At 40.5% G+C, this 12,171-nt stretch overlaps 1 pseudogene; it reads right to left on the bottom strand.

The window, feature by feature from the left end:
* Nucleotides 1–5,103: 5,103 nt before the first annotated feature.
* LOC119801704 overlaps nucleotides 5,104–12,171 on the bottom strand; it is a 72,479-nt pseudogene continuing 65,411 nt past the window's right edge.

Genomic DNA, 12,171 nt, shown 5'->3' with positions numbered 1-12,171 from the left:
CTTCAGCACCTTTCCTTGCTTCTCATCCACCATGTTTTCTTGAAACAAGATCTGCCACAGAAAGTGAAACTGGCCGGTGAGTTCAGCAATCTGCCTATCTCCATCTGGAATTACAAGCGTGAGCTACATATTGCATCTTTTTCAGTGGCTTCTGAGCCTCATACTTTAAGGCCTCCTGCTTGTGTGTTAAATATTTAACCCAGTGGACTACGTTTCTAGCCCTCTTCCTCCTTTTCAATAAGCTGATGCTTTTATTCCCTCTCTCCACTTGAGTTCTGAATAAATAGAAGGGAAAGAGAGTAGCAGAGGCCAGTATGTCATTGTCCTTGTTAATCAAGGCCAAGTTGGAGGTTGTACGGATGCCAAATGAGTCTCATTATATTGAAAAATTAAGCAGGGTTTTTCTATTTTGGCAACTGGAACAGGGCAAGTGCCTGGCAGGGACATCCTGGAAAAGCTTCATGGCAGACAAGAACAGAAGAGAACTTGTGGGCAGGCTTGTCTCCAAGAGGGACAAAGACGTCACTAACCTGGGTTGAACTGAGGTCAAAGGGAAAGGAGAGTGCTGAAGTCATGTTCACCACTAACTACACAGGGAAGAAGGGACCAACAGGGCAGAAAATGTCTCTCTTTAACACTGTAAATGCTAAGAAGGAATATATGTATGCAACAAACATGAACTAAATATATAACACTGTGTCAATATTTCCTAATTGTCTTACTTTTATTATTAGCTTATAGTCATTGTACAGTGGGTTTAATGATAGCTCCATACGTTTATGTCTGAAATGTGTTTCAGTTACCCCCATTGCCATATCTTGTCCCCTCAGTCCCTCTTGTTGCTTTTTCTCCCTCTATTCCCCTCATGCTTTTACTTCCCAAGCAAAATGAGTCATTTGTAAGCAGAGAAAGTGCCTCCTCCTCCTCCATGCATGTATATTTGTATGCATTTATGCACACACTATCATGAACATATGTAAATACCACTACTCTGACATACAGAAAGTTACATGTTATTTATTATTGATTTTAGTGTAAGTTATACTTTGCTCAATGTTAATAGTCTTCCTGGAGGGAGCAATAAAACACTGACAGGAGCACCACAAGGATATGCATAGCTTAGGAAGATACCTGGACAACCTATGAATATCTGAGATGATTGTGAATCGAGAGGAGGGACTTCTGTATATGAGTTGCTTTCATTGGTTGGTCAATAAAGCTGTGTCAGCTGCTTCAGCCAATGGCTTAGCAGAGCACAGTAAAGCGGGTAATCTGAACAGAGACATATAGAGAATAGGCAGAGTCAGAGAGACACCAGGTGTAGTTGCCAAAGAAGAAAGACACCAGAACCTTACCAGTAGGCCACAGCCTCATGTTGATACACAGATTAATAGAAATAGGGTAATTTAAGATGTAAGACCTAGCTAGGAATACGCTTAAGCTATTGGCCAAACAGTGTTGTAATTAATATAGTTTCTATGTAGTTATTTGGGTCTGGGCAGCTAAGAAATGAAGAATCAGTTTTCGATTATACCTCTCTCTGTTTTCAGTTTTCTCATATGACAATTTTGCCCGTGATTTGCATCAGCATCACAGATCTGATCAGCTCTATATGTTGATATAAAAAGAGCTCGCTCAAGCTCTCGGTTAACGTAGCACATGACAGGGTTATTCTTCTTCCCACAGCAGTATTTTGCTCAACGATGCACTCATATTTCATCCCATAATGACTGTTCTGATCGTTCCCTCACTCCCTCACCACCAACAGGAAATATAACATCACCAGCATGGTTTACAGTTAGGAAAAAGAGCTAAAGACTCAGTGCTTTCAGCTTGGGTATCACTTTTACTGCTCCTGCGTCGAACATAAAATCTAGTCAGTGGTGGTGAAAGGGGTTCATCAGCAGTGTGAAAAGAAACGTACAAAGCTGTGATTTCTGAATGGCTCTAGAATTCAGGAACAGTTATCAGGGCAAAATTCTAGATCTCTAGTCCACCATGGCATATGGTGAAAGCAAAGAACTATACTACCCAATTTGGGGAAAGTGGTGCCCAGGAGAAGAGCATGACATAAGACTCAGTGTATTCAACTGCATGCTAAATGTTTTCTGAGAATGAAACGTCAAAATAACACAGATATATTGCATTGCTTTATAAATTCATAGTACTCTTTTGTATTAGGCTTGTCTGCATTTGAGCATTCTAAAAATCTGCAGTTACAGGGGAGTCTGCAGCCATCTCCACGAGAAAAGGAACACAGAGTCACCATATTCAGGAGCGTGCTCAATGGCCTCCTGGGTCATTTGAATCAGAATGCCGTGGTGGAGAATCAGTACAGTGTAGGCAGGCCGGGGTCAACTGCTGGGAGAACCTCCAGGAGATGAGAGGGATTGCTGAATGTACATGACCCTCCAACTTAAAACAAGTCTAAAGATTTCATATCTGCAGGCTGCATTAGATATTCTCCCAGCTGGTGAGGCAACAGGTTTTGTTGATTGGGTAGGAGATGCTGTCTCTGCCTCTGAGGAAGCATTAAGCACATCACAGTCTCACAAAGAGAATCTGTAATCACTATGCCTGGCCTTGATTTCAAACAAGCTCTCCTTCTTTTACCTCGCAGCAAAAGTAGTTCACCGAAGTCTGGTCTAAATCAGCTCATACAAGGAATTTGATTTTGTTTTAAGGTTTTCCATGATGACCCTCTTGATAGACCGCACGACCACTGCATGAAATTACCCCATTGCTTGCATCTGGATATGTTGTTTTCCCCTCATATTCTGTAATTGCTCCAGAGATTTATAACTCAATTACTTGGAAACAGAGTTTTCTCGGGGAGACTCTTAACATCAGTGAAGGATTGAGGATTCACGGTATTATTATGTGCACATGATACCAACCTCAAATAAAGATACGTGTACTGCTCTCAAGTATGTCATACTACATGACCAGTGACCAAAGTTAAATAATTAAGATAAAATAAATGCATTTAGATGAGTTCTCGGTATTTTTTGAAGACATCTTGTGACCAAGAAAAAGGAACAGATGGAAAGTAGGAGAAGCCAGCATAGAAGCTGTGGGAACAAATGGCTTTGGTCATTTGAACACTTTTTATCTGGCTAAAGTACAGAGAGAAAAGAAATATAAAAAAATCAGTAAAATACCTCTAACAATGTCACAATATAGGAAAAAATGATGTGGTTTACTTTTATATGAATGCAAACATGGGTGTGTGTGCATGAGGCTTATATGTAACATTTGTGTATAAGCGTGGAGGTATACTTATGCTATACATCAACAATGCCCTCACAGTTGCACACATATGGCATATGGTATATTTTAACGTACCTTTGCGTACCATGTATACATATAGACTTATTTGTTTTCAATGCATACACGTAAGACTCCAAATACCCTTCCCAGTGTTTTTATCCCATTGGGTCAGACGGAGAAGCACGCCACACCTGAGTAAAGAGAGATTAAATAACCAGATCCCAGGGATGTGTCAGATACTCAAGGTCCTCAGCCAGTATTTTTTTAAATAATTTTTGTATTCTTTCTTGTTTCATTAAAAATAGATTCTTTTCTTGTACAATATATCCTAATTATAGTTCCCACTCCCTCTGCTCTTCCCAGTTCCTCCTCACCTCTTCTCCCATTTAGATTAACTCCCTTTCTGTCTTTCATTAGACAAAAAAGGATTCTAATAAGTAACAACAAAATAAAATATATAACAAAAACCATGGCATTAAAGTCAGATAAGACCAACCAACAGAAGAAAAAGAGCCCCAGGAGACCGACTCGTTCACACACTCAAGAGTTTCTTAAGAACACTAACCTGACAACTGTACTACATACTCAGGAGGCTTAGCGCAGGCCCGTGTCAGCCCCACGCTTGCAGCTTCAGTCTCTGCATTCATATGAGCCTTGCTCCATTGATTTAGAGGACCTGGTTCTCCTCTTTTCCCTCTGGTTCTTAAACTCTTTCTGCCTCCTCTTCCACAACCTAGGTACCTTCTTGGAATCCATGATCTGCTATGCTAATTGGCAGGGAAATCCTAGCAAATGCTACATTTTTCTCTCTATGTAGGATCACGCATGGGCAGTGTTAGCTACCTTTCTAGGTTCTGTAACTGTAGTGTGAAGCGGCGCCCCGCCACCCGGCCGCCAGCTAGCTTTACACCCGAAATAATTACACGGAAACTGTATTCTTTTAAACACTGCCTGGCCCATTATCTGTAGCCTCTTATTGGTTAATTCTCACATCTTCCTTTAACCCATATTTAGTAATCTGGGTAGCACCACGAGGTGTGGCTTACCAGGAGAGATCTTAACCTGCGTCCATCTCGGAGAGGAGAAGCATGGAGACTCACTATGGCGAATGCCTCAAGCTTCTCCCCAACTCTACTTCCTTGTTCCCACAATTCTGTTCTGTCTACTCCACCTACCTAATTTTTTGTCTCTTAAAGGGCCAAGGCAGTTTTTTTTTTTATTAATTAACCAATGAAAGAAACATAGACAGATAACTCTCCTCCATCATGTAACGAAATGCCCTACAGCACAGTTCATGGAGGGAGGATTTGCTTCGGCTTACGGGTTGAGGGGCCATGGTCCATTATGGTTCGGAGGTGTTGAAGAACAAGCACAGCGATGAATCTGAGTGCTCAGATCACTTTCTGTTTCCGTTTTATTTAGTTGAGAACCTCAGTCCATGGGTTCGTATCACTCTCATCCGCTGTTCAGGCTCTCTGAAAATGCCCTCACATACTTGCCCAGAGGTGTGACTCCTTCATATTCTTAGAGTTAATTTGATAATGAAGATTAAGTGTCACAAGCCCATCCTTTATTGACTCGACATCTAACGCATCATTTTATTTAAAGATTTTTTATGTAAAGTTTTTTCATTCACTATATTTTGATCATGTGTTTCCCTTCCCCAACTCCTCTCAGATCCTCCCTGCCCCCCCTATTCACCCCACTTTCTGTTTATGTCTAACATACCATTTTTAAATTGTAAGATTCTACCTTTGGCCCTCTGAATGAACATCTCATAAGGCAAAAATACATTGATTTTTAACTTTAAAACTGCCCATGGGATTAACAGTTTCAAAGTCCAAACTCTCTTCTGAAACACGGACCTCGTCGCAGATTTCCACTATGCAATGTCACAGAGTGGACACTCTTGTTTCCACAGGGAGCACGGGGGCACCCCATGGCGTACATCAAACGTTGAAACCCCAAGGCGTCTGGAGACTGGAGTAACATTATCTGATCTAACAAGCTTGGGCAGCCCTGCTCCTTAGCCTTGTTACCTGCACCACACGAAGCCTCCACAGCAGCAGCATCTCTTAGTAGACACTCTGCAGTCTTGACACGGTGAATGTCCTCGGGCTGCACACCGGATTCTGTCACCTTTCAGAACCTCCGCAACCCTGTAAGCCTTGCATTTTGAAAGCATTGTGTGATGATGCCATCAGCCTGAGCTGTAATCTGCCCCTCTTCACCTCACCTGAAGTGGCCTCAGCGCACCATTGGGGTTAGCATTAGCAAAGTTCTTCCCCGTGTTTGTAAGCGCCTTCAGGTGTGTTCTGAATTTGCTGTCTCTATGCTTTCTAATAAATAAGCATTTTCACAAGCTGGAATCTCCTGAGTCTGGGGTCTTTCCTTCACGCATGCTCCCTTTGGTCCCAGTGGAGAATGGGTTTCTCTTTGGCGACATTCATTTCTGTCGGTTCCATCTGCTCTGTCTGTGTCTGTCTTGTCTGTCTCTTTATTTATACTGCTCTCTCCCCACACTCTAGTACTTGGTTTTGGCTGCGGCTGTTTCCTTTATTTTTCTTCACTCTTTTTCTCTGTGGACACTAAGAGCAGCAAGTAGTCACCATGCTGCAGCTAGGACCTTAAGCTGTTTGGAAATTCCATCTAAACAAGTTAGTTGATTTGTTTTGGAGTTTGTCTTACTCAAAATGTCAGGATGAAGCCAGAATGCAGCTAGGCTCCTCGTCCCCATTTTGGGATGATCAGTCGTCATGCTGGTTCCGGTCGGAGCCCTTGCTCTCTTCTGAAAGCACACCAGCTTGGCTTTCACTGCTTGCATTCCTGTTGGCATTGTGGTCTTCAAACTCCCACCAGGCCCATCTCCTAAGTTCCAAACTGCAGAGCTTCCCTTGACTCCTGGGCCTACGCCTTCCATGATTTTACCACAAGCCTATTCCCACAGCGCACAAATCCAGTAAGGTTTAATGCAGCAATGACCTTACACATCAGCACTCAGTCCATGCGTTGCTCTTCTCATGGCAGAGCTGACAGAAGCAACTCAGTGATGAGAGAGCTTGTTTGCCTCATGTTTGGAAGGGACACAGTCCGCCAGTGGTGGAGGAGGACTGGCAGTGAAGAATGTGGGTGCTCAGCCTGCCTTCTGTTCTTTCCCTTTATTCAGTCTGGGGCCCCGTGAGATGCTGACACCCAGATTCCCGGTGAGTCTCGCGTACTCAATAAAATCTGTCTGAAAATGCTGTCATAAAGTCATACAGTTGCGATTCTAGACCCAGTGAAGCTGATGATGAAAATGAAGCATAGGCCATGGCAGGGAGGACAGGGATTCGGATGTGGCTTTCTTGTGTCTCTTAAAAAGGGTGGTACTGAAGCAACATTTGCATCTTCCTTTGTAAGGGCAGCAGCTGCTTGACAAGGTTCTCAGGATGTTTCCTCCCCCCTCCCTTTATATTCTAATCCTCTGGGCTCCCATTGCCCTTTGAGCATTTTGGTCCTGAAGTTTGGTTCTATTGAACAGCATAGATTCTGAGGTATTATCTGATCAAGCTCTTATACACAGGCATAACATTTCTCAAAATGGAATTGCTACTGTCGAAAAATATATGGCATCTATAATAGAATTTACCTCAGATCCAGCAGGAAATTACCCTTTGAAGACTTCTGGGCTGAAACTGAGCTGGAGGCACCGGGCAGGTGTTTGTAGCGTTGGGCTTGGCCAGCTAGTGAACAGCTGAGAGCCAGTGGCCCGGTCCTGTGCACCGCTCCAAAGGATACAGCAGCTACCTTTTCCATCCCATAAATCTCCAAAGCACTGTGACAGCCACATGCCTAGCTTCCACAGCCATCATTTTAAAGAGCACACTAACACAGAGAAAGGGTTAACTTTTTAATAGTTTGAGGAGGCCGTGTTCTAAAGGCAGAAAGATGGACACCTATTGCCACCTGCGGCAGGAGAACTGAGATGCTCTCTGGTGTCCGTGGCTCCTATGTCATGGTGCTGTCTGATCTGTAGACCCAAGTAATAACCTTACTTTTGTGGCAAGTGACACCAAGCCAGACTGTTCCTGCATGGTAATAAACTACCACAGCCTGCAGCCTGAGGCCTCACACCTGCCAGAGAAGCTGCATTTGCTGAGGCCTTTGGCTCACACAACAATTCAAGGTCAAAGTGTTGCAGTCTGTACTCTGAGGCCATATGTGCTGGCTTTGGTCCTCTCTAAAAGTCACCTGGGGTCAGAAGCACAAGTTGCAGCCATAAGAGAAAGTCAAAATTACCTACTGTCTAGAGCTGCAGGATTATTTGTGGGTCTAGCGGCTCAAAGCTAATTATACCAAGCAAATCTCTATAAAGCCTCAATGTCTAATTGCCCCTTAATCCATGGCACAAGGCTGAATCCAGAATTTTGATCCTTTTTTTTTTTTTTTGCATTTTACCTTTGAACTTTCTTTCATCTCATTTTCACATGTTGTTGGTCTTTGGACCAAAGACGGCAAGTATCTACATGTTTTGTCTTTGAAGTTCTTCTAAATCCAGTTTGCTATAAGACAATGGAAGAAGTTAAAAACAAGACATTGATGAGTAAAACGTTAATAAACAATAATTGACAAATGGTTTAGTGGAAGAGATTTATTTGATTTAGTACAAGTCTATGCTTATTATGTCCAAATAAAAATAATACAATTAAAATTATTTCATTTAAAGGAAAGCATCAGTCATATACAGAAGTGAAAAATCTCATCAGGGCCAAATACCTATCCTGCATGTTTTTGCTCACCACCTTTACTTCTTTCTGTTCAGATCTCCTTGGCCCTCTAGCCACAACTGACTGCTTATTAATCATGCCACAGACAAGGTACAAATGATGGTTATTTGGGGAACATTTTTTGAGCATTATTATTCTGTGTCCTAGATGAATCATGGAAAAAAAAACAGTGTATTTTTATGATAAATGTTAGAATACCATTTATTACTGAAATGAGACAGAAAAACACAATGCTTGTTTTAGATTTGAGTGTAATCCCACTTGTCTTACTTTTTCTTACTATTATTTTAATCTTGGATTAAATTAATTATTTTCAGAAGAAATTGTTGCTCTTATTAATTCTTTGAGAATGGGCTTAATGCTTTTCCACAGGAACGGGTTGTATCTACTATGCAGAAGGGTGGGCTACAGCAAATCTCTGACGTTATATATCAACAGCTCTACCCACTAAACCAAAGAGCTACAGTTATACTCGGTTTCTCATTCTTGGTGCTACGATACCTCTCACTGACACATCTTGAACTTGTATGGCCATGTGGCAACTCCTCCAGTTTTTGAGGAACCCCCATCTTGCTTTTCTGACGACTTGACTCTACCCATCTGTATTCCCACCAGCAGCTGCAAGTTGCTCCTTTTTTCTGATTTCTGATGAGCACAAGCTGGATATCCGAAAAGATGAAGAAAACTGACAAATCAAATAGAAAGTGAAAGAGGAAAACATAACAACTATACCAATGGTGCTGTGGGATAATGCTTTTGTACACAGTAAAGATTTGTCACTTAGATTGGTTTACTAAAAGGCTGATTAGCCAGTAGTCAGGCAGGAAGTATAGGTGGGGCAACCACACTAAGAGAATTCTGGGAAGAGGAAAGACTGAGTCTGCAGTAACCAGTCAGATGCAGAGGAAGCAAGATGGCAATACCTCACTGATAAAAGGTACCAAGCCACATGGCTAACCATAGACAAAACGTAAGAGTAAATTTAAGTTGTAAGCGCTAGTTAATAATAACTCTGAGCTAATAGACCAATAAGTTTATAATTAATATAAGCCTCTGTGTGTTTTGTTATGATTGAATGACTACAGGACTATGCAGGACAGAAACTTCTGTCTACACGACAGGGTCATTAAAGATTTTTACAAACAACTGTATATCAAATAAAGTAAATGTTCAATATGCTACAAGGAATGAAGAATTCCTGTATATGTTTTTACCTTCCTAAGGTTGAATCAGAGGGAAAAAGAAAACCTGAACAGACCAATAACACATAATAGTTGTATCACTAAACAAAGGATTCAGTGTCATCCATAAAGAAATAACAATGGCGCTCCTCCTATTTCTAAGGGGAAAATACATAAAAGTTTCCATAAACCCTAAATGGACAAAGCTATCTTGATCAAAAATAATGAAGCAAAAGTTATTATCTGTCTTAGTTGTTTTGCTCTTGCAAAACACCATGACCCATAACAGTATAGGGAGAAAGGTTCACTTTAATTTACAGAGCAGGGTCCTTCATCGAAGGAAGCCAGGGCAATAACTCAAAATGGGCACCTGGACATAGCAGCTAAAACAGAGCCCACAGAAAATTGCGGCTGACTCTTTTCATTGCTTGCTGGGTCTGCTTGCTTATCCTACTCCGGACCACCTACCCAGCGATAGCACCCCTAGAGTGTGTGGGACCCTCTCATGTCTGTCATTCATCAGAAAACTCCTCACAGAGGTCACAGGCCAATCTAGTGGAGGCAACCACCCAGCTATAGTTCATTCTTTAGAGATGACATTATCTTGTTTTCAAATATTGTGTAACACTGTAGTCACTAAAACAGCATGGTATTGACATAAAGACATGCCACATAGGGCAAGGGACCTAGAGATGTGCAGTAGTAATAACCCCTCTCACCTGTAGTCAATTGAGTTTTGACAAAAAAAAAATTAAAACTCACATTGGAGAAATGACCACTGTGTCAAAATGGTGCTGAAAATTCTGGATATCCATGTGTAAAGGAATAAAAAAAATTCTGCTACCTCTCCTCAGTTACAAACACTGGCTATACTAGATTAAAGAATAGTGTGCAAGACCTGGATTTAAGAAATTACTAGAAGGAACATAGGGAAGTATTTCAGGGCATCCGAACAAGGAGTTCTAGAAAAAAATTTCAAAAGCACAGGAAATGGAATTAAAAACAGACAGATGGAATTGCATCTAGGTAGAAAGCTTTTTATAGCAAACAAAACCATTGGCAGTGTGAGATAAAAGAAAGTATTTGCCAAGTATATATGACGAGGACTGGTAGGCAGAATATGCAAAGAACTTACAGTGCCCAAAAGAAAAAAATAACAAATATTCCAATTAAAAACTGGCTGAAGTTCTAATTAGAAAGTTTTCAAAAAAAAACACAGAACCAGAACTAGCTGTGGGAGCACATACCTACAGTCTCAGTGTGTGGAGGACTGAGGCATGGACAGGAAGCTGCCAGAGTCAATATGTACCAGCCTGGGCAATAAATGCAGAGAGACTCTATTCTCAAAGTAACAGCAATAATCTAGTACTCTATAAACCATATAATATAAAAATAATGAGCATAGGTTTTCATGTCCAAATGAATAAAACCTTGATTAAAATTGCTATACTATTAAATATTTAAGATCCTAAGACGTGGATAATCATTAGTTACCACTCCACAGATAAATTTTAAGGTCTTTATAGCTCGCATGCTATGTGAAAACCTTTTGTGAACATTGACTACTAAAGACATGCAAGCTTACTTAGGATTAATGATTTTGCAATCAAGTTGTGTGTTTACAAGGTGTATCCACACAAACACACCATAGATATCTTTTCTGAGATAGGAATTCATTATGTTGATCAGGTTGGTCTCAAAATTGTGATCCCCTGTTTCTGACTCTAGAGTTCTGGAATTACTGATATATGCCACCATACCTCACTCCATACAATCTAAGAATATTTTAATAGAAAATATAGACACACATAAAATGAAAAGAACTCTAGTCCAGTTCATTTTAATGAGAATAAACCAGTAGATACAAGGTGCATAAGAAAACAAAGCAACAAAATCTTCATTTGTTTTTCCAAATATTATCCTTCATAAATGCTATTAGACATGTTTTCACATTTCAGGTGTTGCAAAATATGTTTTGAGATAGCAATACAAGAACATTGTGTGGCAGTTCTGCCCTTTATCTCAAAGACAAGGCCATTCAACTCAACTGCTCAGTTGTCAGCATGGATACAAGGAGGAAGAAAATTACATCTCTTCTCTGTTGGAATAAAACACAATCCACATGATCCTTGTTATATCAAGTTAGTTATGTATCCTTCTGTTTTTCGTTCCAGCATCCTTACAATTTGACAAATTTACTCTACCTTAGGGGTGGTCAGTAATTTATTCTTGGTTGTGGTATTTGATTATTTCAACTATGCTGACCCAGACACAGCATATATTTTTTCATTTCTCTAAGACATCTGTCAGTTCCTTTAGTCTCCAGATGACAAGTTGAGGGATGGATGTTAATCACTGCACAAGTTTAATCAGAGAAATGAGTAAAAATTAAAAGTTGCAAAAGTATATAAATATAGCCTGATGAGTCCATTTTTGTTGTTGTACATGTATAATTTCAGGAATGACTTCTTGTCATCTCTCTGCACATGTGTAATAGCAATACTAAAAGCAAAAATTCCTTCAATTTGAGAGGAAAGGGCATTATTGAACCCAAAAGGAGGAGGGAAGAGGGCATGTGTTAGAGGGAGGATATAGAAATGTGGTGAATTATGTAATCATTTTTTATAAAAATGTCTTAAATATATAAATAACATAAAAATTGCATTACCACTTTTGAAGAAGACAATGGCATTCCAACTATCTATATGCCTCCAGGAGCTCATGTTCAATTCAGAGGGAAAGACGTCTTTTTACTAAAGAAATGTAATTAGACCAGATTCCCAAATATAATTTTGTAATGCCAACTGTTAGAACTGTCACATTATTGATATCGTGTAGCCAACAGGAGCTGAGAATGACCGAGAACCAGAGAAGTCAGTATGAATATGCTGCACTTTCAGCACTGTGTAATCAACACTGAGTCTTCAGTACCGGTACCTGCATATGACATTTCT

This window comes from Arvicola amphibius, chromosome 15 (genome assembly GCF_903992535.2).
Source record: "Arvicola amphibius chromosome 15, mArvAmp1.2, whole genome shotgun sequence".
NCBI classification, from domain to species: domain Eukaryota; kingdom Metazoa; phylum Chordata; class Mammalia; order Rodentia; family Cricetidae; genus Arvicola; species Arvicola amphibius.
This window is presented reverse-complemented; position numbering and strand designations above follow the sequence as displayed.